The following is a 26867-nucleotide window of genomic DNA, read 5'->3' on the forward strand; positions in this document are numbered from 1 at the left end:
GTAGCTCTGTAATTATGACAACTTCCATTTTGTTTCACACACATGTATTTAATGATGTTCAATTCAATGGATTTTATTCAGTATGTACTGCCTGAGGAAACGACAAGATCTTTGGGTCGAGAAATGCATCCCAGAGATACGAGAAATAATGTTTCTTTTTATATTTGAAACTTCGGAAGTTGTCTTTATACCCTTCTCAAAGGAAACTCCTTTATACCTGATTCACCAATTGGTAATCCCTGGAATTCAGCTGGGACCCACTCAGAGGATTTGCAGTTGAGTCCAGACCAAGGTTCCTTGGGGTTTCTGCTGACAGGCCACTGTAGAGTGCTAGTCTGTCTTTTGACACCGGTCACAAGTACGGTGCAACTCAATCTGGTAAGCCTCTCTATTTCACTAGTCCTAAAGCAGTTCACAAGGGCCATTTTTTGCACTACAGCGGTCCCATCCCTTGCTCTCTCTCTCCCCCTCTCTTTTGCTCTCTCCCCCTCTCTTTTGTGCTCTCTCGCTCCACCTCTCTTTTGCTCTCTCGCTCCACCTCTCTTTTGCTCTCTCACTCCACCTCTCTTTTGCTCTCTCTCTCCCCTCTCTCTTTTGCTCTCTCTCTCCCCCCTCTCTTTTGCTCTCTCTCCCCCTCTCTTTTGCTCTCTCTCCCCCTCTCTTTTGCGCTCTCTCTCGCTCCACCTCTCTTTTGCTCTCTCTCTCTCCCCCTCTTTTGCTCTCTCTCCCCCTCTCTTTTGCGCTCTCTCTCCCCCACTCTTTTGCTCTCTCTCCCCCTCTCTTTTGTGCTCTCTCTCGCTCCACCTCTCTTTTGCTCTCTCTCTCTCCCCCTCTTTTGCTCTCTTTCCCCCTCTTTTGCACACTCTCTCTCTCCCTCTCTTTTGCGCTCTCTCTATCCCCCTCTCTTTTGCGCTCTCTCTCTCCCCCTCTTCGCTCTCTCTCTCTCCACCTCTCTTTTGTGCTCTCTCTCTCCCCCTCTCTTTTGCACTCTCTCTCTACCTCTTTTGCGCTCTCTCTCTCCCCCTCTCTTTTGCGCTCTCTCTCTCCCCCTCTCTTTTGCGCTCTCTCTCCCCCTCTTTTGCACTCTCTTTCTCCCCCTCTCTTTTGGCGCTCTCTCTTTCCCCCTCTATTCTGCGTTCTCTCTCCCCCCACTCTTTTGCGCTCTCTCTCTCCCCCTCTCTTTTGCTCTGTCTCTCCTTTTGTTGCTCTCTTCATCCCTCTCTTTTGCTCTTTCTCGCCACTCTCTCTCCCCCTCTCATTTTTTGCGCTCTCTCTTCCCCCCTCTCTTTTGTGCTCTCTCTCCCCCTCTCTTTTGCGCTCTCTCTCTCTCTCCCCTCTCTTTTGCTCTGTCTCTCTCTCCTTTTTTTTGCTCTCTCCCCATCCCTCTTTTTTGCTCTCTCTCCATCCCTCTCTTTTGCTCTCTCTCTCTCCCCCCTTTCTTTTGATCCCTCTCCCCTCTCTCTTTTGCTTTCTCTCCCCCTCTTTTGCTCTCTTTCCCCCTCTCTTTTGTGCTCTCTCTCCCCCTCTCTTTTGTGCTCTCTCTCTCTTTTGTGCTCTCTCTCCCCTCCTCTTTTGCGTCTTTTTTCTCCCTCTCTCTTTTGCGCTCTCTCCCCCTCTTTTTTGCGCTGTCTCTCTCTCCACCTCTCTTTTGCTCTCTCTCTCTCCCCCTCTTTTGCTCTCTCTTTCTCTTTTGTGCTCTCTCTCCCCCCTCTTTTGCGTGTTTTTTCTCCCTCTCTCTTTTGCGCTCTCTCCCCCTCTTTTTTGCGCTCTCTCTCTCTCTCCCCCTCTTTTGCTCTCTCTCCCCCTCTTTTGCACACTCTCTCTCTCCCTCTCTTTTGCGCTCTCTCTATCCCCCTCTCTTTTGCGCTCTCTCTCTCCCCCGCTCTCTCTCCCCCTCTACTCGAGCTCTCTCTCCACCTCTCTTTTGTGCTCTCTCCCCCTCTCTTTTGCACTCTCTCTCCCCCTCTTTTGCGCTCTCTCTCTCCCCCTCTCTTTTGCGCTCTCTCTCTCCCCCTCTCTTTTGTGCTCTCTCTCCCCCTCTTTTGCACTCTCTTTCTCCCCCTCTCTTTTGGCGCTCTCTCTTTCCCCCCTCTCTTCTGCGTTCTCTCTTCCCCCACTCTTTTGCGCTCTCTCTCTCCCCCTCTCTTTTGCTCTCTCTCCTTTTTTTTTGCTCTCTCTCTCCATCCCTCTCTTTTGCTCTTTCTCGCCATCCCTCTATTTTGCTCCCTCTCCCATGCTTTCTCTCCCCCCTCTTTTGCTGTCTCTCCCCCTCTTTTTTGCGCTCTCTCTCTCCCCCTCTCTTTTGCGTTCTCTCTCTCTCTCTACCCCTCTTTTGCGCTCTCTCTGCCCCTCTCTTTTGCACTCTCTCTCCCCCTCTCTTTTTTGCGCTCTCTCTTCCCCCTCTCTTTTGTGCTCTCTCTCCCCCTCTCTTTTGCACTCTCTTTTTCTCTCCCCTCTCTTTTGCTCTGTCTCTCTCTCCATTGTTTTGCTCTCTCCCCATCCCTCTTTTTTGCTCTCTCTCCATCCCTCTCTTTTGCTCTCTCCCCCTCTCTTTTGATCCCTCTCTCTTTTGCTTTCTCTCCCCCCTCTTTTGCTCTCTTTCCCCTCTCTTTTGCGCTCTCTCTCCCCCCTCTCTTTTATGCTCTCTCTCTCCCCCTCTCTTTTGCGTTCTCTCTCGCTTTTGTGCTCTCTCTCCCCCTCTTTTGCGTGTTTTTTCTCCCTCTCTCTTTTGCGCTCTCTCTCTCTCCCCCTCTATTTCGCGCTCTCTCTCTCCCCCTCTTTTGCGCGCTCTCTCTCCCCCTCTATTTTGCGCTCTCTCTCCCCCTCTTTTGCGCTCTCTCTCCCCCTCTCTTTTGCGTTCTCTCTCTCCCCCTCTCTTTTGCGCTCTCTCTCCCCCTCTCTCTTTTGCGCTCTCTCTCTCCCCCTCTCTTTTGCGCTCTCTCTCTCCCCCTCTATTTTGCTCTGTCTCTCTCTCCTTTTTTGCTCTCTCTCTCCATCCCTCTCTTTTGCTCTTTCTCTCCATTCCTCTTTTGCTCTCTCTCTCTCCCCCTCTCTTTTGCTCTCTCTCTCCCCCTCTCTCCCCCTCTCTTTTGCTCTGTCTCTCTTTTGCTCTCTCACCCCCTCTCTTCTACACTTGCCCCTCTCTTCTGCTCTTCCCCCTCTATTTAGCTCTTTCCTATCTCTCTCCCCCTCTCTTTCTATTTCTTTCCCCTCTCTGTTGCGCCGACAGCGCCTGACCACGCCCCCGCCACACAGACCACGTCCCGACCACACCCGGTCCCGTCTGGCCACGCCCATGCTCCCGTCCAGCTACGACCACTTTCGCCGCAAAGTCACAGCATGGATTGTCAGGTAAGGCCAGCTGTGTTTGTCCTCGTGCTGTCTCTACTGCACATGACAGCTTTGGACAAACACACTTGGCCTTTATATAATAGGATATATGTTGGAAAAATAGTGCCAATAGACTTGCTTGACACAGGGTTGCCACAAACCTTTGTTTATATGTGTATAACTGTGTACTGATGTATTTATTATAACTGTGTACTGATGTATTTATATGTATTTGTATGTGAATATATTGTGTATACATCTGTACTTATGTGTTTATATGTGTATATATGTTGGAAAATAGTGCCAATAGACTTGCTTGATACAGGGTTGCCACAAACCTTTTTGTATATGTGTATAAATGTGTATGTATGTATTTGTATGTATTTGTATGTGAATATAATGTGTATACATGTGTACTTAGGTGTTTATATGTCCAAATATGTTGGAAAAATGGCGCCAATAGACTTGCTTGACAAAGGGTTCCCACAAACCTTTAATTTGTAAAAGGAGCAATATTTGTGAAGTGCAATAAAACAAAGTATGCCTGTATATATATATATATATATATATATATATATATATATATATATACATCTATTTTTTCTCTTTATTCTCTTTTTATTGAGTTTATTGAGTATTTATTTTGATGTCTAACTTTAAGTATATATATATATATGTGTGATTCCTGTTATATAAATATCCTGTATACCCTTTTATACTTAGTATATTGATATTTCTCTATGCTCTCTTTTCGGTGGGAATATGAATAATGACCACAAATGAATTTATGCTTGAGTAACCCCCGTGCATCTGTATTTTCAACTCATGCATTGTTTGATATATTTTTACACAAAAATATGTTACTCACATTATACATTATTGTGAGTGTGATTATACTCACTATAGATTAAGGTCTTTTACGGTCACTATTAAGTGACTCTTTACATTTGTTCATTTATTCAAAAATAGTGCAGCTCTCAGTTTGTAGGGACTTGAATTGTGATAGCACCTTAGATATACTCCAATAAGGAATTTGCATCTTTAATCACACCTTTGTTTTTAGACCAATCAAGGTAGCTCTGTTGCTTTTTAAAGGGTACAGGTGCTAAGTATTACAGCTATGATTACGGCCTGAAGGCCGAAACATGTTAGCAGATATTGTGATTGTGGATGCTGCTTTGTGTACCTCTTGGATTATGTTTTTAACGAATTGTTAAATAAAGACTTTCTTTTATGAGATTGACTACTGCAACTCTTTGACACTATTTCTACTATACCAGGCCGCAGTAGCAACTATACCTACAGCTCCGGTTGCTGTTTTTGGGACATTGCACAGTTTTCTTTCAACTTTGGACCCAGCGCATCTATCCTGCTGTGAGGATTGGAGCAGCGTGACACGTGATCGCACGTAATTGCGGACGCACACCCCCTCCTGCATAGTGGGACGCCGACAATTGACGAGTGAGCACAAGAAGTTAGCGGATATGCTGTGCGGTGAGTAGTGGTCCTGGATACCACGAAGTTTGCTTACACTTGATTGTTTTGCAATATTTACCGCTATATCTACGCTTTTATCTGTGGGACTGATTTCAATTGTACCCAGTGCTCTGAAGAAACACATGTCTGGCGTATACAGTGGGTGAGAAAAGAGATTTTTCATGCCTGTACTAAAACTGACTTTTATATGATCATTGGTCCGAAACTGTGCAAAACCCTACAGCACTGTTTTTCACTACACAAGGTCTTCTGTTTAAACGTATAATACAGGACACTGCAAGGTTGATAATAATAACCACTTTTGTTTTTTGATTTGTATAAATGTGCATACCTGGTTGCACCATACCATTATAACCTGTTTGAGCTGTTTTCACTTTAAGTATATTTACCATGGAGGTCACACACTTTTATTCTTTGATGTCTGCAACTGAGAGAGACTGCACCACCTCTGATATTGAGAGAATATTTTCCACTAACAAATCTAACTATTCACTATCTGCTTTGTTTGATGAGATGGAGAAGCTTCTCATACGAGAACATAAACTTCAATGGGATATATGGACTATGGAGACATGTTAAACTGAGAATAATACCCAGGGACCTAAGACTCAATAAGTTCCCCACATTTGACGTTTGTGATGTTGACTTTATAAGTAATTGGAATGACATTTTGAGTGACTGTTCATTACGTCTAATGGCTATTTTGATAACATACAAAGCTAATCTGTTACAAACAATTAGGGAAGAAATAAGTTTATTACAAAGTGAAATGAATGTAAGGCAACTAGACTCTAATTTTCCTAAATTTGATGGGATCTTGAAAATAACAGTAGCAGAAAGTAAAAATCAGGTGTTAGAAACAAAGCACAGTAAATTTGTCAGGGACCAATCTGATTATTGCAATAACTGTGTGTATGTTTGGAAAAGGTCTGATAAGGCAGTGAACAGGAGATATAACCGAGGGAGGTCCAGGTCTAGAAATAGACGCAACTTTGGTAATAATAACAATGAAAAAGGACAAGACAAACATATGAGTAAAAAAGTCACTTACACAGATAATGAATTCGAATCAGGAGATGATACAGGTGCATCGGGGGGGGGGGGGGGAGAAGAACAACCAAAAAGTATATTAAAGAGCATTCAACAGGTGCCCTCAGAACAAATAACACACAGTAGGGAAAATGAAACACTGGTAGTTAAATCTAAAAACAAACAAAGCACTTCCATTACCCCCACTTCTAGATATATATATGTGGATGACACTGCACCAGGGCCACAACATGAAGAACCACAAAATGAGGATCAAAGGCATTTAGAACAGGTTTTTTTCCCTTCCTCTACAGAAAACAGGAATAGGACCGAATACACAAAGTCAATACCATCGAAGGGGAAACAGGGGGACACAAAAATACAAATAAAAAATGTAGTAAATCTGTCCTCACGAACCTTTATTGAGGCACAGATTTCGCTCTTGAATCGAGGCTTAAACTTCTGTCCAACACGACATTTTGACGTCTTTAATACCATTCTTGACAACAACAAATTAATACGTAATATGACATTACAAAGGCGTTTTCAGGGCATAACACAAACAGAAGATTTAGGAACAAATAATGGTGACCAGCAAACTACTAGTTTAATGCCTAGACAGTATATGCCATTCAATGAAACATGTGATCTAGGTAATCTAGAGAGCTTGGCAGGAGAAAGTAACATGCCCACTGATGACAAGGGATTAAATATTTCAAATACCCTTAAACACCCATCCCAATTCTATCCCATTCATAATAGGGGTAATACTTTGGAAACTTTCTTCAAAAGGGTAAAAAGAGATCGAATCAGACTTAAATCAACTGTTACTAATGACAAGCCAAACTTAACATATTCAGAGAGAGCTGCACTTAAAGAACTTAAACAGATGAAGGACATAGTGTTTCGCTCAGCCGATAAAGGTGGATCCTTGGTCATTATGGATAGGGTAGAATACATTAATGAAGCATTATGCCAATTAGGCAACATTGAGGATTATATTCCCCTACATACAGACCCCACCAATGCTTTTCGGAGTGAACTCATAAGTATCTTGGACGATGGGTTGGAGGATGGGCACATTGATCGTAAAACATTCGAATATCTGGTGGTTGATAACCCAGTTGTGCCCATCTTCCACCACTTGCCCAAGATACACAATTCACTTACAGAGGTAAGGGGGTGCCCCATCGTTAGTGGTATTAACTCTCTAACTGAGCATGCATCACAATGGTTAGATAACCTTTTGCAACCATTGGTCTTTAACTTATATGGTTATATTCAAGACACCAAAAGTGTAATAAATATTCTTGAGAAGATACAATGGCATTATAATACCTTCAAATGGGCTACTATAGATGTAGTAGGTCTCTACTCATCAATCCCTCACAATGAGGGACTGAAGGCGATTGAATTCTTTCTTGAATACCATTCAAATTATTCCAGAGAATTTCGGGTTTACATCCTCAGAATATTAAAATATCTGCTTACTAACAACTATTTCAGTTTTGAGGGAACATTCTATCTCCAGAGACGTGGGACATCGATGGGGGCCAAGTTTGCCCCATCCTATGCCAACCTGTTTATGGGTTGGTGGGAGCTGTCCCACATCTATGGAGATGGGAACCCGTTCAGAAGTTCAGTTTTCTACTACGGTAGATTTATTGATGATCTCCTCTTAATTTGGCAGGGCTCTAATTCTGATTTTGCATCATTCATTGAATATATCAATTTGAATACAATTGGTTTAAAATTCACTAGTGACTTAAGTGATAACATCATACACTTTCTTGACATTACTTTAATTGGTACGAGAGAAGGTAATATTCAAACCGAAATATACCGTAAACCCATAGCCGGTAATGCCCTCTTGCATGGCAAAAGTTGTCACCCTAGTCACGTGCCATTTGCAGTGGCTAAGGGTCAGTTCATTAGGGTCAAACGCAATTGTACATCAGATAGGGTATATAAACAGCAATCTCTTGATCTATCTACAAGATTAAGAAGCAGAGGTTATCATGAGAAAGTAATCTCTAAGGTAAAATGTCAAGTAAATCTAATGGACAGAAACAAACTGATTCATACAGATAAATACATACCTAAAAAAGAATAAAAAACAGAGGCGCCACCATGGCCTAATATCGCCAGTACAGGTAAAATGAGCAGCAATATGAGAATGTGAATACTCACAAACATAAAGCACCCCACTGGTGCTAGTAGAGCAGACTGACACTTCTCAGTGGTTCAGCACACTGTATCCAAAGCGCAGAGACAGTCAGGAATCCTCTGACACTCCAATGTATATGTGCCTTTGGATAAAGGAAAAAGCAACACGATATGGCCCAATATCATCAGGACAAGGGTAAAATAATACCAATAGCTTGCACTTACAAGATGGTGGGCACCTGCAGGTGCAATCTCAGCAAACTGGAGCCAAAACGTCGCCCAGTAGACTTGAAACAGCAATCCTCAACAGGAACCAGGATCAACGATATAATTTATCACAGGAGGTGAAAAAAATACACACAATAGCAAGTGTATAAAAGTATAAAAAGTCTTTATTAACACAGCAACTAGTTTTTCAGCCTACTCAGGGCTGTTTCATCAGACTATGACAAACATTGTAAAACACTTGCTATTTAACAGAAATCTAAAAACAAATGGGCTATTGTGATTGGATAATCAATTAGCAGAAACACAATTGGCAAAAAAACCACACCTAACTACAATCACCTTTGTGTGGTTGTTAAGGTAACCTTTGTAAACACATGTAGGTAAGAAGATATTTACATGTTGAACCTCCTTACAAATACAATGTATAAATAGATGTATAAAAACATACAATACAAAATAACTAAAAAACTACATTAAACATAACATTTTTTTGTCCAAAGTCTATCTCAATAGGACATATTAAAAAATTGATATAAATCATAGAACCATTGCTTTTATCTATATACATAAACCCAAAGTGCATCTAAAAAAACTGCCTATACATTCTCTCAATTTAAATCTCCTTAGTTTCTCAGTATGCTGCAAGTCTGATACTCTTAATATTAATGTTGCCACTTGTTGAGACTAGCTGATTGATCTCAAATGTTAGATAACACATTAGTGCTGACTTACGGTTTATTAGGGTAACGTATGATTGTCTTGAGCAGACTTTCCATAACTGTTTAATTTGATATTTGTATTGGTACTATTACTTCAAAAGTAGAGCTGTAACTCCTTAAACATAAAAATAAAAGAGCCATAACTGTTTTGTGAACAGATGTCTTGAATGCAGCTTTTGCTGCCTGTCACACTTGATTCATTGAATGGGTGTATCAAGTGTTTTGATGTGAAGTGTTAGGTGATTGGTCCACATAGATGCCAGTCAAACACTGAGATTGTGCATATTAATGAACCTCAGAATTGAACAGACAGTTGCAATTGCTAAGGGTGAGGGCAGAAGTGCAGGATTTATAAAATGTTTTTTTATAAATCCAGAAATGAACAGACAGTTGCAATTGCTAAGGGTAAGGGCAGAAATGCAGGATTTATAAAATGTTTTTTAGTTGTAAAGGCATGATATTTTATGTAAATAATAATGTGCATTGTTATTAAGAGACACAGTAACTAAACAATAATTTCTTGTTAGTGAATCCTCTTTCTCCAATTGAGAAAAACATTAAAGTGCTTATCTATATTCTGTTTTATTAAATAATTTATATCTCATCCAGGGGATTAGACCTGTGCTGCCAGTAACTATCAGTGTTCACATAGAGAATATGTATATTAAATTACAAATGATAATCACTGTTCCATATGATTTAGTAGTGCTAGAATAGATACATGGTGATATCCTATAAAGAAGTGATATACATGTTAAATAATTAAGTATTAAAAACTAAATAATATATAAAAAGTTAATGGTGTGTTTATAGGGACTAGTGCAAATATGAAGAATATATTAATAGCACTGTGTAACAGTGACTAAATTAGTGGTGTGGAAAGTGATGTGTTATGAATAAAAAGAAAAAAAAAAATATAAAAAATAAAATAAAATGAATGTTGATAGTATATATGTGTGACTGGTACCAATGTAAAATATGATGACACTGTGTAGCAGTGACTATATTAGTGATGTGAGAGGTGTGACTAGAAATAATTAATAATGGGGTTGATATAAAGAGTGACTATATTAGTGGTGTATATGGTGTAACTAATTAATAAAATAAATATATATACCCTTTATATAGGTGACTGTAGTCAATGGAAGTGGGTAAGATCTGAAATGATAATGGTAATCACTTCTACTGAGGTTAATAGAGTATGAATTATATTCTATGTGAGACAGACAGTCATACAAACATTGTATATATCAGATATTGCAGAATAAATGCACCCCTAATTAAATAATTGGTCTAAAAAACGAGATAACTGCAGGACCCTAGAAATAAAAAATCATAAATATCATAATAGAAATAACAACTGGAGTGCTCATATTTCAGTAATTCTATTTAGAAGGCTGCCATATCTAGATTTTCATTGAGTCCATCTGGTTGAAGTGTCCTCAATTTCCTGATCCAAAAAGTCTCTCTTTTCCTGAGCGTCAGGAAAGCATCAGGTGAACCTCTAGAGATAGCCTCTAAGGGTATAATTTTCATTGGTTTTTTTTTGTTGGTGGTGGTAGGCAAGACAATGTCTTGATACACTATGTAATTTGGATTTTTTATTTATGTTGTAGGAGTGTTCACTCCACCTCTTTTTTACCTTGCGACAGGTGCGTCCAACATATTGGACCCCGCAACAACAGCTCAATAAGTATACAACAAAGGATGTCTCACATGTTAGAAAACCTTTAACTTTAAAGGTTTCTCCTGTGGTGTGTGATGTGAAGCTTGTGGCCTTGTGTGATGTATAACTGCACATACCACAACGTTTCCTATAGCACTTGGATATTCTGTTGAGATCAGAATTGGTGCCATGACTGTTTCTCTCTTGGTATTTGTCCCTAACCACCTTACAGGGAGCTAGAGCAGTCTTGAGAGTAGGTGCTCTCCTAAATACTACTTTAGGCTTATTGCCTACTATGTTGGTAAGAGTTGGATCTTGCATGAGGACTGGCCAGTGTTTATTGAGAATTTTGATAATAGCATGGTGATTAGAGTTAAATTTGGTAATAAACAACGGGGGATTGCAATCTTTGAATTGTTCCTTAACTTGTGATTTTGTGTTGAAATTGCAAGATCTATCTTCCTGCCTAACCCTACTGGTTTCGCGATCTATTAGGTCTTTAGGGTATCCTTTCTCAAGGAATCTATCCCCAATGACCTTAGCTTGTGCATCATAGTCTTCCAGTCGTGTACAATTTCTTCTGATCCTTCTAAAAATCAATTTCCTCTCGCTGGATATCATGAGTAAAGGATATTCCATAAGTGTTGGAATTTAGGTGATCAAGAAAGGCACTGATCTCATCTCTCGACCCTCTATAAATAAATAGCAGGTCGTCTATGTAGCGGCCATAGAACACCAGGTTCGCTGCAAACTGGGTATTATAGATATAAGATTGTTCAAAACTACCCATAAAAAGATTGGCAAAGCTTGGAGCGAACCTGGTGCCCATGGCCGTCCCTTTGATCTGCAGATAATATCTGCTTTGATATAAGAAGTAGTTGTGTCCGAGAATAAAACTTATCAACTCAATGATAAAATCTATTTGTTGGACTGGCATGTAAATATCCTGTTCTAGATACGACTGAACTGCTTTAGTGCCTAAATCGTGACGTATATTTGAATAGAGGGCCCCTACGTCGCAGGACACCCACCAACAGTGTTCGTCCAGGACACAATCCTGTAATTTTAATAGTAAATCTGTGGAGTCCTTGATGTAGGAAGGAAGGGTAATGACAAATTTCTGCAGATAATGATTGATATAAGCTGATAAGGAATCAGTAAGGCTTCCTATGCCAGCAATGATAGGTCTGCCCTGGGGTTTCAGAGGGTCCTTGTGGACTTTGGGCAGATGATAGTAAAATGCCGTGCAAGGATATTTGGGGAGACAAAAGTCTCTTTCAGATTTGTTCATAATACCAATATCAAGACCTCTCTGTAGGATTTGTTTTAACTGTTCAAGATAGCGAGGAGTCGGGTCACCAGATGTTACCTATGAACCCCATACTCTTATGGAAGACTTGTTTGATGCCTTCATTCATACGAATTTGAGGCCTAAATCCACCTTTGTCCCACCCAAGAATAATGTCAATCATATTGACATTTATGCTAACTTGGTCTTAGGAGACCTAGAAAAATTAGCCAAAAAACAAAAAAAGCTTAGGTATAAATACAATCTGAATTATAATGAACGTAAGGCCTTATTAGGTCTCACCAATAGGTCTGATCTGGTGATCAGACAGGCGGACAAAGGTGGAGGAATTGTTTTACAAAACATACAAGACTATATTCTAGAGGCAAATCGTATATTAAATGATAAGGAGTATTACCAAGTTCTATCTGGTGACCCGACTCCTCGCTATCTTGAACAGTTAAAACAAATCCTACAGAGAGGTCTTGATATTGGTATTATGAACAAATCTGAAAGAGACTTTTGTCTCCCCAAATATCCTTGCACGGCATTTTACTATCATCTGCCCAAAGTCCACAAGGACCCTCTGAAACCCCAGGGCAGACCTATCATTGCTGGCATAGGAAGCCTTACTGATTCCTTATCTGCTTATATCAATCATTATCTGCAGAAATTTGTCATTACCCTTCCTTCCTACATCAAGGACTCCACAGATTTACTATTAAAATTACAGGATTGTGTCCTGGACGAACACTGTTGGTGGGTGTCCTGCGACGTAGGGGCCCTCTATTCAAATATACGTCACGATTTAGACACTAAAGCAGTTCAGTCGTATCTAGAACAGGATATTTACATGCCAGTCCAACAAATAGATTTTATCATTGAGTTGATAAGTTTTATTCTCGGACACAACTACTTCTTATATCAAAGCAGATATTATCTGCAGATCAAAGGGACGGCCATGGGCACCAGGTTCGCTCCAAGCTTTGCCAATCTTTTTATGGGTAGTTTTGAACAATCTTATATCTATAATACCCAGTTTGCAGCGAACCTGGTGTTCTATGGCCGCTACATAGACGACCTGCTATTTATTTATAGAGGGTCGAGAGATGAGATCAGTGCCTTTCTTGATCACCTAAATTCCAACACTTATGGAATATCCTTTACTCATGATATCCAGCGAGAAGAAATTGATTTTTTAGATCTAACCCTAAGGCGTACTGCTGAGGGGAGAGTTCAATCTAAAAAAACAACAACGTATGGAGGTGGCGCCTACGGCTGTCTAACTGTATAGTTGATCTGTTAAATACCTTGATTAAGTATAGATTATAAGTCAGTCCAAATGCAGTAGTGAGAATAATGTGTGTATAATTTTATAAATGGAATGAATGCACATGCAAATTGCTATAATGAATAAAGTGGTTTCAATTTATTAATATTTGCATATAAAAGCGGTTATTTGTAACATACTGAATGATAAAAAATGATAAAAAGAAAAAATGATCTCTAAATGTATCACCGGTGTTATAAAAAAGCTTAAAACATTACTAGCTCCAATCAATAAAAAACTTTAAAATGGTAACATAATGCAATAGACCTCTCTGGATCACTCTGATATAACGATAGAATTATGTACAATTATAGATGCACAAATTGTTGGTGATTATTTCATCAATACATCGATCACTGTAAGATAGAGCAGAGTCTATAAGTGTAAGTCGGTTTTGCTTAATATTATGATAGCCACAATGGTAATGTCCTTGTTTTGCACTTCAAGTTTGTAAGTTATCTTCAGTGTAGATTAAAACATTACAACATGTCAGAAACAAGAAAAGCCTCAAGCGGTGTCTCTCACCAGCCCAATGATTCAGCTGTGGGGGTGGAGTCTCTATTTCTGCCGCTTGTATTTGAGAGTTATACCAATCCAATTACAATTTGTTAAGTTGTAAACAAAGTCTCTATTTTAAGTGTGCACACTTACGATGTTTTCCTCAGCTCCTTCAATATGCTCCTACCGTTTTTCCTGCTTGTACAGATGATTTTAATCACAAGTGGTGTAGCGGTTCTGGGAGCTGGAGCAAGACGCCAAAAGAATCAGCTGAGTGTCCTCCTTCGTGTCGGGTAACAGGTTCTACGTGTTTCAGCTCTCCAGGGAGCCTTTGTCAAGAGTTCAATCTAAGACCTATTTCAAAACTGTTGACTGCAACAGCTTTCTTCATTATGAAAGCAATCATTACAAACAATGGAAGACTAATGTCCCATATGGACAGTTTAGAAGGATCAGAAGAAATTGTACACGACTGGAAGACTACGATGCACAAGCTAAGGTCATTGGGGATAGATTCCTTGAGAAAGGATACCCTAAAGACCTAATAGATCGCGAAACCAGTAGGGTTAGGCAGGAAGATAGATCTTGCTATTTCAACACTAAATCAAAAGTTAAGGAACAATTCAAAGATTGCAATCCCCCGTTGTTTATTACCAAATTTAACTCTAATCACCATGCTATTATCAAAATTCTCAATAAACACTGGCCAGTCCTCATGCAAGATCCAACTCTTACCAAAATAGTAGGTAATAAGCCTAAAGTAGTATTTAGGAGAGCACCTACTCTCAAGACTGCTCTAGCTCCCTGTAAGGTGGTTAGGGACAAATACCAAGAGAGAAACAGTCATGGCACCAATTCTGATCTCAACAGAATATCCAAGTGCTATAGGAAACGTTGTGGTATGTGCAGTTATACATCACACAAGGCCACAAGCTTCACATCACACACCACAGGAGAAACCTTTAAAGTTAAAGGTTTTCTAACATGTGAGACATCCTTTGTTGTATACTTATTGAGCTGTTGTTGCGGTGTCCAATATGTTGGACGCACCTGTCGTAAGGTAAAAAAGAGGTGGAGTGAACACTCCTACAACATAAATAAAAAATCCAAATTACATAGTGTATCAAGACATTGTCTTGCCTACCACCACCAACAAAAAAACCCAATGAAAATTATACCCTTAGAGGCTATCTCTAGAGGTTCACCTGATGCTTTCCTGACGCTCAGGAAAAGAGAGACTTTTTGGATCAGGAAATTGAGGACACTTCAACCAGATGGACTCAATGAAAATCTAGATATGGCAGCCTTCTAAATAGAATTACTGAAATATGAGCACTCCAGTTGTTATTTCTATTATGATATTTATGATTTTTTATTTCTAGGGTCCTGCAGTTATCTCGTTTTTTAGACCCATTATTTAATTAGGGGTGCATTTATTCTGCAATATCTGATATATACAATGTTTGTATGACTGTCTGTCTCACATAGAATATCATTCATACTCTATTAACCTCGGTAGAAGTGATTACCATTATCATTTCAGATCTTACCCACTTCCATTGACTACAGTCACCTATATAAAGGGTATATATATTTATTTTATTAATTAGTTACACCATATACATCACTAATATAGTCACTCTTTATATCAACCCCATTATTAATTATTTCTAGTCACACCTCTCACATCACTAATATAGTCACTGCTACACAGTGTCATCATATTTTACATTGGTACCAGTCACACATATATACTATCAACATTCATTTTATTTTATTTTTTTATATTTTTTTTTTATTTATTTTTTTATTCATAACACATCACTTTCCACACCACTAATTTAGTCACTGTTACACAGTGCTATTAATATATTCTTCATATTTGCACTAGTCCCTATAAACACACCATTAACTTTTTATATATTATTTAGTTTTTAATACTTAATTATTTAACATGTATATCACTTCTTTATAGGATATCACCATGTATCTATTCTAGCACTACTAAATCATATGGAACAGTGATTATCATTTGTAATTTAATATACATGTTCTCTATGTGAACACTGATAGTTACTGGCAGCACAGGTCTAATCCCCTGGATGAGATATAAATTATTTAATAAAACAGAATATAGATAAGCACTTTAATGTTTTTCTCAATTGGAGAAAGGGGATTCACTAACAAGAAATTATTGTTTAGTTACTGTGTCTCTTAATAACTTGTTAAAATAGATTCACCAAATAGTGAATTAACAATGCACATCATATATTTTCCAATATGTTATACCTGTTTATTATTTACATAAAATATCATGCCTTTACAACTAAAAAACATTTTATAAATTCTGCATTTCTGCCCTTACCCTTAGCAATTGCAACTGTCTGTTCAATTCTGGATTTATAAAAAACATTTTATAAATCCTGCACTTCTGCCCTCACCCTTAGCAATTGCAACTGTCTGTTCAATTCTGAGGTTCATTAATATGCACAATCTCAGTGTTTGACTGGCATCTATGTTTGTCATAGCCTGATGAAACAGCCCTGAGTAGGCTGAGAAACTAGTTGCTGTGTTAATAAAGACTTTTTATACATTTATACACTTGCTATTGTGTGTATTTTTTTCACCTCCTGTGACAAATTATATAGTTGATCCTGGTTCCTGTTGAGGATTGCTGTTTCAAGTCTACTGGGCGACGTTTTGGCTCCAGTTTGCTGAGATTGCACCTGCAGGTGCCCACCATCTTGTAAGTGCAAGCTATTGGTATTATTTTACCCTTGTCCTGATGATATTGGGCCATGTTGTGTTGCTTTTTCCTTTATCCATAGGCACATATACATTGGAGTGTCAGAGGATTCCTGACTGTCTCTGCGCTTTGGATACAGTGTGCTGAACCACTGAGAAGTGTCAGTCTGCTCTACTAGCACCAGTGGGGTGCTTTATGTTTGTGAGTATTCACATTCTCATATTGCTGCTCATTTTACCTGTACTGGCGATATTAGGCCATGGTGGCGCCTCTGTTTTTTATTCTTTTTTAGATTCCATACTACAGGATAGCCATCCTTTGACAGAGTGCAGCCTCAAACATCTGGGAACTGTCATTACCCTGGACTCATAGACTTTCACATTATCATTATTTGGTTTTGAATTGGTTTTAATATTTTTTCCAATCTATGTTTATATTCCAGTAATAAATATATATATATATATATATAGTTTTTTACTATTATCATTTTCAGCATTGTGGTTACTTACTTATGTCCACATTTTAGATTTTTTAGGGTTTTATTTATAGTTTTATTATTGTTGCTATTATCATATTTCTAGATTTAGGCCTGTTTTTTTCTGTTGAGACATTACAAGCACTACCATATCACCTATTATATTGAAACTGAGGAAGCGCCCCCTAAGGGCGTGGTGTGTCCACTGAGTACACACCACTCTCTCCATACATACTTAAATACATACCTAATGATCATAAAGGTGCTACTTTTGTTACCGAATACAGTGATGAGTATCCTGAAATATGTGACATTGTTAAACAACACTTAAAATTTTTGGCAGCCGATGATAAATTGGATCAATGTATCTCTAAGGGTTTACGTTGTTCATATAGACGTACTGCAACATTAGGCAATATTTTGTCTCCATCAGTACTTCTGGTTTTGAAAGAACCTAAAAGCTCTTGGCTCATACATAAAGGCATCATTAAATGTCTCAGTAAATGCAAGGTATGCGAATATGTTTAACCATCAAACATTTTTAAGTCAGAATATACAGGAGAAACATTTCCAATAGAAAGTTGTTTAAAGTGTACCTCAACATACGTTATTTATCTCCTTACTTGCACAGCATGTCATTTGCAGTATGTGGGGTTAACAACAAATGAGATAAAAGTGAGAATACGCAACCATTTATCCACAATACAGGCAGGACAGGCTACTACAGCCCTTGTACAACATTTCGCCAATCAACATCACAAAAGCATTCAAACTCTAAGATGGCAGGCCATTGAACGAGTATGCTGTCCCCCTAGAGGAGGAGACAGGGGTCGCCTGCTAAGGAAGAGGGAAATGTATTGGATATTCAAACTGCAAACAAGGGTACCAAAAGGATTGAATTCCGAATATGACCTCATCAACCATTGGCAGTGATGAAAGGTCCCTTTCCCTCTTCTACAGCAGTTGTACGTTTGGTTTGGTTTGGTTTGGTTTGGTCTGGTCTGGTCCAATTTGATTTGTGTTGGGTTGGATTGGATTAGATTGAACTAGATTGAATAGAGTATGATAATATCAAATAAAATGAAATGCAATAAAATAAACATACCAGTCTGAAAGATATATTGTAATCAAATTGACATAGATTTACCCCCTTTTGCCCTGTCATGTACTATTCTTCTATCTAGGTAAAGGTTAGACCTTTACAAATAGTTCATCAAATTAATGCAAGTATGTAGAGAAGTATAGGATATGAATATTGTGAATTGTGTATATATATACATATACCCTCTTTTTGTGCTGAGCATTAAGTTAAGTTTATATAAGACTAAAATATATACCCTATATAGAGAAGTATATATGATCCTCAGCCATTTAAGACACCTAACACATCTATTTTTTCTCTTTATTCTCTTTTTATTGAGTTTATTGAGTATTTATTTTGATGTCTAACTTTAAGTATATATATATATATATATATATATATATATATATATATATATGTGATTCATGTTATATAAATATCCTGTATACCCTTTTATACTTAGTATATTGATATTTCTCTATGCTCTCTTTTCGGTGGGAATAAGAATAATGACCACAAATGAATTTATGCTTGAGTAACCCCCGTGCTTCTGTATTTTCAACTCATGCATTGTTTGATATATTTTTACACAAAAATATGTTACTCACATTATACATTATTGTGAGTGTACTCACTATAGATTAAGGTCTTTTACGGTCACTATTAAGTGACTCTTTACATTTGTTCATTTATTCAAAAATAGTGCAGCTCTCAGTTTGTGGGGACTTGAATTGTGATAGCACCTTAGATATACTCCAATAAGGAATTTGCATCTTTAATCACACCTTTGTTTTTAGACCAATCAAGGTAGCTCTGCTGCTTTTTAAAGGGTACAGGTGCTAAGTATTACAGCTAAGATTACGGCCTGAAGGCCGAAACATGTTAGCAGATATTGTGATTGTGGATGCTGCTTTGTGTACCTCTTGGATTATGTTTTTAACACATTGTTAAATAAAGACTTTCTTTTACAAGATTGACTACTGCAACTCTTTGACACTATATATATAAATAAATCGATCAAGGGCGCATGGACATTGGAACTATCAATATCGATCCTCTGAAGAAGAAGGTAACAATTAAACCTTTGAAATGTGTTAGGAACTACACTCTAGTTCTTTGGCTTGCTGTATGTGGACTGTTGCAAACTTTCTTTAGAAAGGGCAGGTTATTTGGGAAACAAATGCGCAAAGATCTTTTAAAACAAACACTAAAACTGATACCTCATATCCAATTGAGGTTGAATAATGTAAGCAGATTTTATTTTGAATAAAAAGTGTATTTTTATCAAAATGGTATTGCACTATTGTGTTGCCTTTTTTTCCCCCTCCATATATACTCTGCCTCTGGGGACACCGAGGACACACAGAGAGAGTGGAGCTACCATACCCAAGCATCCCTGAAGTACACTGACAGACTGATGAATTTTTACCAATGATCCCTACTTACCTCATATGATTGAGGTTATTTCTAGTAAGTGGGCACTTTTTTATTTACTAGCCGGGATCTTGTCTGAAATTACCACTTGTTATCGAGGAAAAGAAAATATTCCACTATTGACATTGCTGCTATTTTGAAACATACATGTATATTAAGGACACTCTGTGTGCACACCAGATCTATAATCAATATAAGATTCTACAGATTAACATCTTTGGTTTGATTGTCTCAAAGGGACGTAGACATCATTTGTTAAGCTGTATTAACCCTTTTGTTATTTGTTATGAGCACTATCTATTTCATATGTACTGTAGGAACATCATATTAAGATATACTTATCAATAACAAAGTCTCAAAGCTAATTTGGTCTCAACAGCCACGTATTACATACAATATATGTGTATATATATACACATACATATTTAGACATGTATCTGTATGTATCTCTATGTTAAAGTGAAGGTAAACTTTGATGAATGAAAGCCCAGTTTTTAAAAATACTATTAAAAACAGGGGCACTTTCATTCATTAAAGTTTAGAAAGCAAACGTTTTGTTTAAAAAAACTTACCTTTTCACAGCCAGAGCAGCTTCCCCCACTCAGAGATCCTCTCTTCACACGTCAGCAATTACTAATCCGGCTTCATCCAATCATGGCTTTCCCCCCAGGGGAGTCATTGCCTGAAGCCATGCCGTGATTGGAGGAAGCTGGATTAGTCATTGCTGACGTGTGAAGAGAGGATCTCCGGGTGGGGGAAGCTGCTCTGGCTGTGAAAAAAACAAAGGTAAGTTTTTAAAAAAATGGCTGCTTTCTAAACGTTGATGAATGAAAGTGCCCCTGTTTTTAATAGTATTTTTAAAAAACGGGCTTTCATTCATCAAAGTTTACCTTCACTTTAAAGTCCTTTGTCTGCCTTTTTTTTCTAACACCTGAGATCTCATATCTTACTGAAACAGGGTTTTATCCAGACCACCCCAATAAAGCGAATATAGCAATAAAGTGAGTCACACTCGTTTTTTCCCCCCAATGCATGTAAAGGTTATATTTACACTGTAGTCTTTTAAGTGTGCAATAGTATTATGACTAAATGTACATACCTTAAAGGGACATTAAACACAATTTTTTTTCTTTCATGATTTAGAAAGAGAATGCAATTTTAACCCCTTAACGACCGAGGACGTGCAGGGTACGTCCTCTAAAAGATGTCAGTTAACGACCGAGGACGTACCCTGCACGTCCTCGGTCTGGAAAGCAGCTGGAAGCAATCCTGCTCGCTTCCAGCTGCTTTCTGGTTATTGCAGTGATGCCTCGATATCGAGGCATCCTGCATTAACACTTTCTGGCCATCCGATGCAGAGAGACCCACTCTGTGGCCCTCTCTGCACCGGACATCGATGGCCGGTATCGCTGGTGGGTGGGAGCCGACTTGGGAGGTGAGTGGGTGGCCATCTATGGGTCCTGTAATGTGTAGGGGGGCGGGATCGGGGACGGGGCCGACAGGGGCGCCCACGGGGGGCAGCGGGCGGGCACGTGCACGGGGCGGGAACCACTACACTAGAGAAAAAAAGTTAAGAGAAAAGTAAAAAAAAAAGTTTGTTTAGTTTTTTTTCAAAATATCTAAGGGATCTGGAAGGGTAGGGGGTTGGTCTTGGGGGGGGGGGAAGATACACTACTGAAAAGGGCCATTTAAAAAAAAAAAAAAAAAAAAAGCATATTTTTCACTAAACTGGGTACTGGCAGACAGCTGCCAGTACCCAAGATGGCGCACATTAAGGCAGAGGGGGAGGGTTTGAGAGCTGTTTGGTGGGGGATCAGTGAGGTTGGGGGCTAGGTGGGGATCCTACACAGAAGCATATGGAAATATGCAAAAAAAACACAAAAAAGCCCAAATATACCTTTAATTTTAGTACTGGAGTAGGGGAGGGAAGAGAGCTGTTTGGGAGGGATCAGGGGGTCTGATGATTCAGGTGGGAGGCTGATCTCTACACTAAAGCTAAAATTAACCCGGCAAGCTCCCTACAAGCTACCTAATTAACCCCTTCACTGCTAGCCATAATACACGTGTGATGCGCAGCAGCATTTAGCAGCCTTCTAATAACCAAAAAGCAATGCCAAAGCCATATATGTCTGCTATTTCTGAACAAAGGGGATCCCAGAGAAGCATTTACAACCATTTGTGCCATAATCGCACAAGCTGTTTGTAAATAATTTTAGTGAGAAACCTAAAGTTTGTGAAAAAGGGAACGTTTTTTTTTATTTGATCGCATTTGGCGGTGAAATGGTGGCATGAAATATACCAAAATGGGCCTAGATCAATACTTTGGGTTGTCTACTACTCTACACTAAAGCTAAAATTAACCCTACAAGCTCCCTAATTAACCCCTTCACTGCTGGGCATAATACACGGGTGGTGCGCAGTGGCATTTAGCGGCCTTCTAATTACCAAATTCAACTCCAAAGACATATATGTCTGCTATTTTTGAACAAAGGGGATCCCAGAGAAGAATTTACAACCATTTATGCCATAATTGCAAAAGCAGTTTGTAAATAATTTCAGTGAGAAAATGAAAGTTTGTGAAACAATTTGTGAAAAAGTGAACAATTTTTTGTATTTGATCGCATTTGGCGGTGAAATGGTGGCATGAAATATACTAAAATGGGCCTAGATCCATACTTTAGGATGTCTTCTAAAAAAATATATATACATGTCAATGGATATTCAGGGATTTCTGAAAGATATTAGTGTTCGAATGTAACTAGCGTTAATTTTGAAAAAAAAAGTGGTTTGGAAATAGCAAAGTGCTACTTGTATTTATGGCCCTTTAACTTACAAAAAAAGCAAAGAACATGTAAACATTGGGTATTTCTAAACTCAGGACAAATTTAGAAACTATTTAGCACGGGTGTTTTTTGGTGGTTGTAGATGTGTAACAGATTTTAGGGGTCAAAGTTAGAAAAGTGTGTTTTTTTCCATTTTCCTCATATTTTATAATTTTTTTAAAAAAGTCCATTTAATGGCGAGAAAAACGGTATATAATATGTGTGAGTACAGTAAATGAGTGAGAGGAAAATTACAGCTAAACACAAACAGCGCAAAAATGTAAAAATAGCCTTGGTCCCAAACGGACAGAAAATGGAAAAGTGCTGTGGTCATTAAGGGGTTAAACAACTTTCTAATTTAATTATATTTGCTAAGTTGCTTCATTCTCTTGATATTCTTTGCTGAAAAGCATATCTAGATAGGCTCAGAAGGTGCTGATTGGTGGCTGCACACAGATGCCTCATGTGATTGTCTCTCCCATGTACATTGCTATTTCTTAAACAAAGGATATCTAAAGAATAAAGCTAATTAGATAATAGAAGTAAATTAGAATTTTGTTTAAAATTGTATTCTCTTTCTGAATTATGAAAGAAAAAAAATTGGGTTTAATGTTCCTTTAATTAAAAATTCTTTATTGCTAAAAAAAATGCTAACCATCATCTGAGCCTTCAGTGAGCCGTAATCTTTTTGCTGATGGTGTATATATAGATGTGTATTTATTTGTTTATATGTGTACAGCTGTCCCACCCCTTGCACTCTCTCCCCCTCTCTTTTGCGCTCTCTCCCCCTCTCTTTTGCGCTCTCTCTCGCTCCACCTCTCTTTTACTCTTTCACTCCACCTCTCTTTTGCTCTCTCTCCCCCCTCTCTTTTGCTCTCTCTCCCCCCTCTCTTTTGCTCTCAATCCCCCTCTCTTTTGCACTCTTTCTCCCCCTATCTTTTACGCTCTCTCTCCCCTCTCTCTTTTGCACTCTCTCTCCCCCCTCTCTTTTGTGTTCTCTCTATCTTTTGTGCTCTCTCTCTGCCCCTTCTTTTGCGCTCTCTCTCTCTCCCTCTCTTTTGCCCTCTCTCTCTCCCCCTCTCTTTTGTGCTCTCTCTCTCTCCCCGCTCTCTCTCCCGCTCTTCCGCGAGCTCTCTCTCCCCCTCTCTTTTGCACTCTCTCTCCCTCCCCCTCTTTTGCGCTCTCTCTCTCGCCCCCTCTTTTGCGCTCTCTCGCCCCCTCTTTTGCACTCTCTCTCCCCCTCTGTTTTGGCACTCTCTCTTTCCCCCTCTCTTTTGCGCTCTCTCTCCCCCCTCTCTTTTGCTCTGTTTCTACTTTTTTTGCTCTCTCTCTCAATCTCTCTCTTTTGCTCTTTATTGTCATCCCTCTCTTTTACTCTCTCCCCCCTCTCTTTTGCGCTCTCTCCCCCTCTCTTTTGTGCTCTTTCCCCCTCTCTTTTGCGCTCTCTCTCCCCTCTCTTTTGCGCTCTCTCTCCCCCTCTTTTGCACTCTCTCTCCCCCTCTGTTTTGGCACTCTCTCTTTCCCCCTCTCTTTTGCGCTCTCTCTCCCCCTCTCTTTTGCTCTGTTTCTCCTTATTTTTTGCTCTCTCTCTCAATCCCTCTCTTTTGCTCTTTCTTGTCATCCCTCTCTTTTACTCTCTCTCTCCCCCCTCTTTTGCTCTATGTCCCCCTCTCTTTTGCGCTCTCTCTCTCTCCTCCTCTATTTTGCGCTCTCTCTCCCCCTCTCTTTTGCGCTCTCTCTCCCCCCTCTCTTTTGCGCTCTGTCTCCCCCTCTCTTTTGCTCTGTCTCTCTCTCCTTTTTTTGCTCTCTCTCCATCGCTCTTTTTTGCTCTCTCTCCATCCCTCTCTTTTGCTCCCTCTCCCTCCTCTCTTTTGCTCTCTTTCCCCCTCTCTTTTGCGCTCTCTCTCTCCCCCTCTCTTTTGCGCTCTCTCTCTCCCCCTCTCTTTTACGCTCTCTCTCTCCCCCTCTCTTTTACGCTCTCTCTCTCCACCTCTCTTTTGCGTTCTCTCTCTCTTTTGCGCTCTCTCTCTCCCCCCCTCTTTTGCACATTTTCTCTCCCCCTCTCTTTTGCGCTCTCTCTCCCCCTTTCTTTTGCGTGCTCTCTCTCCCCCTTTCTTTTGCACGCTCTCTCTCCCCCTCTATTTTGCGTTCTCTCTCTCCCCCTCTCTTTTGCGCTCTCTTCCCCTCTCTTTTGCGCTCTCTCCCCCTCTCTTTTGCTGTGTCTCTCTCTCCTTTTTTTTTCTCTCTCTCTCCATCCCTCTATTTTGCTCTTTCTCTCCATCCCTCTCTTTTGTTCTCTCTCTCCCCCCTCTCTCCCCCTCTCTTTTGCGCTCTCTCTCCCCCTCTCTTTTGCGCTCTCTCTCCCCCTCTTTTGCGCGCTCTCTCTCCTCCTTTCTTTTGCGCGCTCTCTCTCCCCCTCTCTTTTGCGCTCTCTCTCCCCCTCTCTTTTGCGCTCTCTCTCCCCCTCTCTTTTGCGCTCTCTCTCCCCCTCTCTTTTGCGCTCTCTCTCTCTCCCCCTCTTTTTTGCGCTCTCTCCCCCTCTCTTTTGCTCTGTCTCTCTCTCCTTTTTTTGCTCTCTCTCTCCATCCCTCTCTTTTGCTCTTTCTCTCCATCCCTCTGTTTTGCTCTCTCTCTCCCCCCTCTCTTTTGCTCTCTCTCACCCCCCTCTCTCCCCCCTCTCTTTTGCTCTGTCTCTCTTTTGCTCTCTCACCCCCTATCTTCTGCACTTGCCCCTCTCTTCTGCTCTTCCCCCTCTATTTAGCTCTTTCATATCTCTCTCCCCCTCTTTCTATTTCTCTCCCCTCTCGGTTGCGCCGACGGCGCCTTGCCATGCCCCACCACTCCCGACCACACCCGGTCCCGTCTGGCGATGCCCATGCTCCCGCCCAGCTATGACCACTTTCGCCGCAAAGTCACAGCATGTATTGTCAGGTAAGGCCAGCTGTGTTTGTCCTCGTGCTGTCTCTACTGCGCATGACAGAACACACAGAGAGAAAGTGGAGCTACCATACCCAAGCATCCCTGAAGTACACTGACGGACTGATGAATCCAGGATATTTACCAATGATCCCTACTTACCTCATATGATTGAGGTTATTTCTAGTAAGTGGGCACTTTTTTATTTACTAGCCGGGATCTTGTCTGAAATTACCACTTGTTATCGAGGAAAAGAAAATATATATATTCCACTATTGACATTGCTGCTATTTTGAAACATACATGTATATTAAGGACACTCTGTGTGCACACCAGATCTATAATCAATATAAGATTCTACAGATTAACATCTTTGGTTTGATTGTCTCAAAGGGACGTAGACATCATTGGTTAATACAGCTTAATGTTTAACATATAACACTTTTGTTATTTGTTATGAGCACTATCTATTTCATATGTACTGTAGGAACATCATATTAAGATATACTTATCAATAACAAAGTCTCAAAGCTAATTTGGTCTCAACAGCCACGTATTACATACAATATATGTGTATATATATACACATACATATTTAGACATGTATCTGTATGTATCTCTATGTTAAAGTGAAGGTAAACTTTAAACTGCTCTGTTTCTCCTTATTTTTTGCTCTCTCTCTCAATCCCTCTCTTTTGCTCTTTCTTGTCATCCCTCTCTTTTACTCTCTCTCTCCCCCCTCTTTTGCTCTATGTCCCCCTCTCTTTTGCGCTCTCTCTCTCTCCTCCTCTATTTTGCGCTCTCTCTCCCCCTCTCTTTTGCGCTCTCTCTCCCCCCTCTCTTTTGCGCTCTGTCTCCCCCTCTCTTTTGCTCTGTCTCTCTCTCCTTTTTTTGCTCTCTCTCCATCGCTCTTTTTTGCTCTCTCTCCATCCCTCTCTTTTGCTCCCTCTCCCTCCTCTCTTTTGCTCTCTTTCCCCCTCTCTTTTGCGCTCTCTCTCTCCCCCTCTCTTTTGCGCTCTCTCTCTCCCCCTCTCTTTTACGCTCTCTCTCTCCCCCTCTCTTTTACGCTCTCTCTCTCCACCTCTCTTTTGCGTTCTCTCTCTCTTTTGCGCTCTCTCTCTCCCCCCCTCTTTTGCACATTTTCTCTCCCCCTCTCTTTTGCGCTCTCTCTCCCCCTTTCTTTTGCGTGCTCTCTCTCCCCCTTTCTTTTGCACGCTCTCTCTCCCCCTCTATTTTGCGTTCTCTCTCTCCCCCTCTCTTTTGCGCTCTCTTCCCCTCTCTTTTGCGCTCTCTCCCCCTCTCTTTTGCTGTGTCTCTCTCTCCTTTTTTTTTCTCTCTCTCTCCATCCCTCTATTTTGCTCTTTCTCTCCATCCCTCTCTTTTGTTCTCTCTCTCCCCCCTCTCTCCCCCTCTCTTTTGCGCTCTCTCTCCCCCTCTCTTTTGCGCTCTCTCTCCCCCTCTTTTGCGCGCTCTCTCTCCTCCTTTCTTTTGCGCGCTCTCTCTCCCCCTCTCTTTTGCGCTCTCTCTCCCCCTCTCTTTTGCGCTCTCTCTCCCCCTCTCTTTTGCGCTCTCTCTCCCCCTCTCTTTTGCGCTCTCTCTCTCTCCCCCTCTTTTTTGCGCTCTCTCCCCCTCTCTTTTGCTC

The sequence above is a fragment of the Bombina bombina genome, chromosome 4 (genome assembly GCF_027579735.1).
Source record: "Bombina bombina isolate aBomBom1 chromosome 4, aBomBom1.pri, whole genome shotgun sequence".
Classification (NCBI taxonomy): Eukaryota; Metazoa; Chordata; class Amphibia; order Anura; family Bombinatoridae; genus Bombina; species Bombina bombina.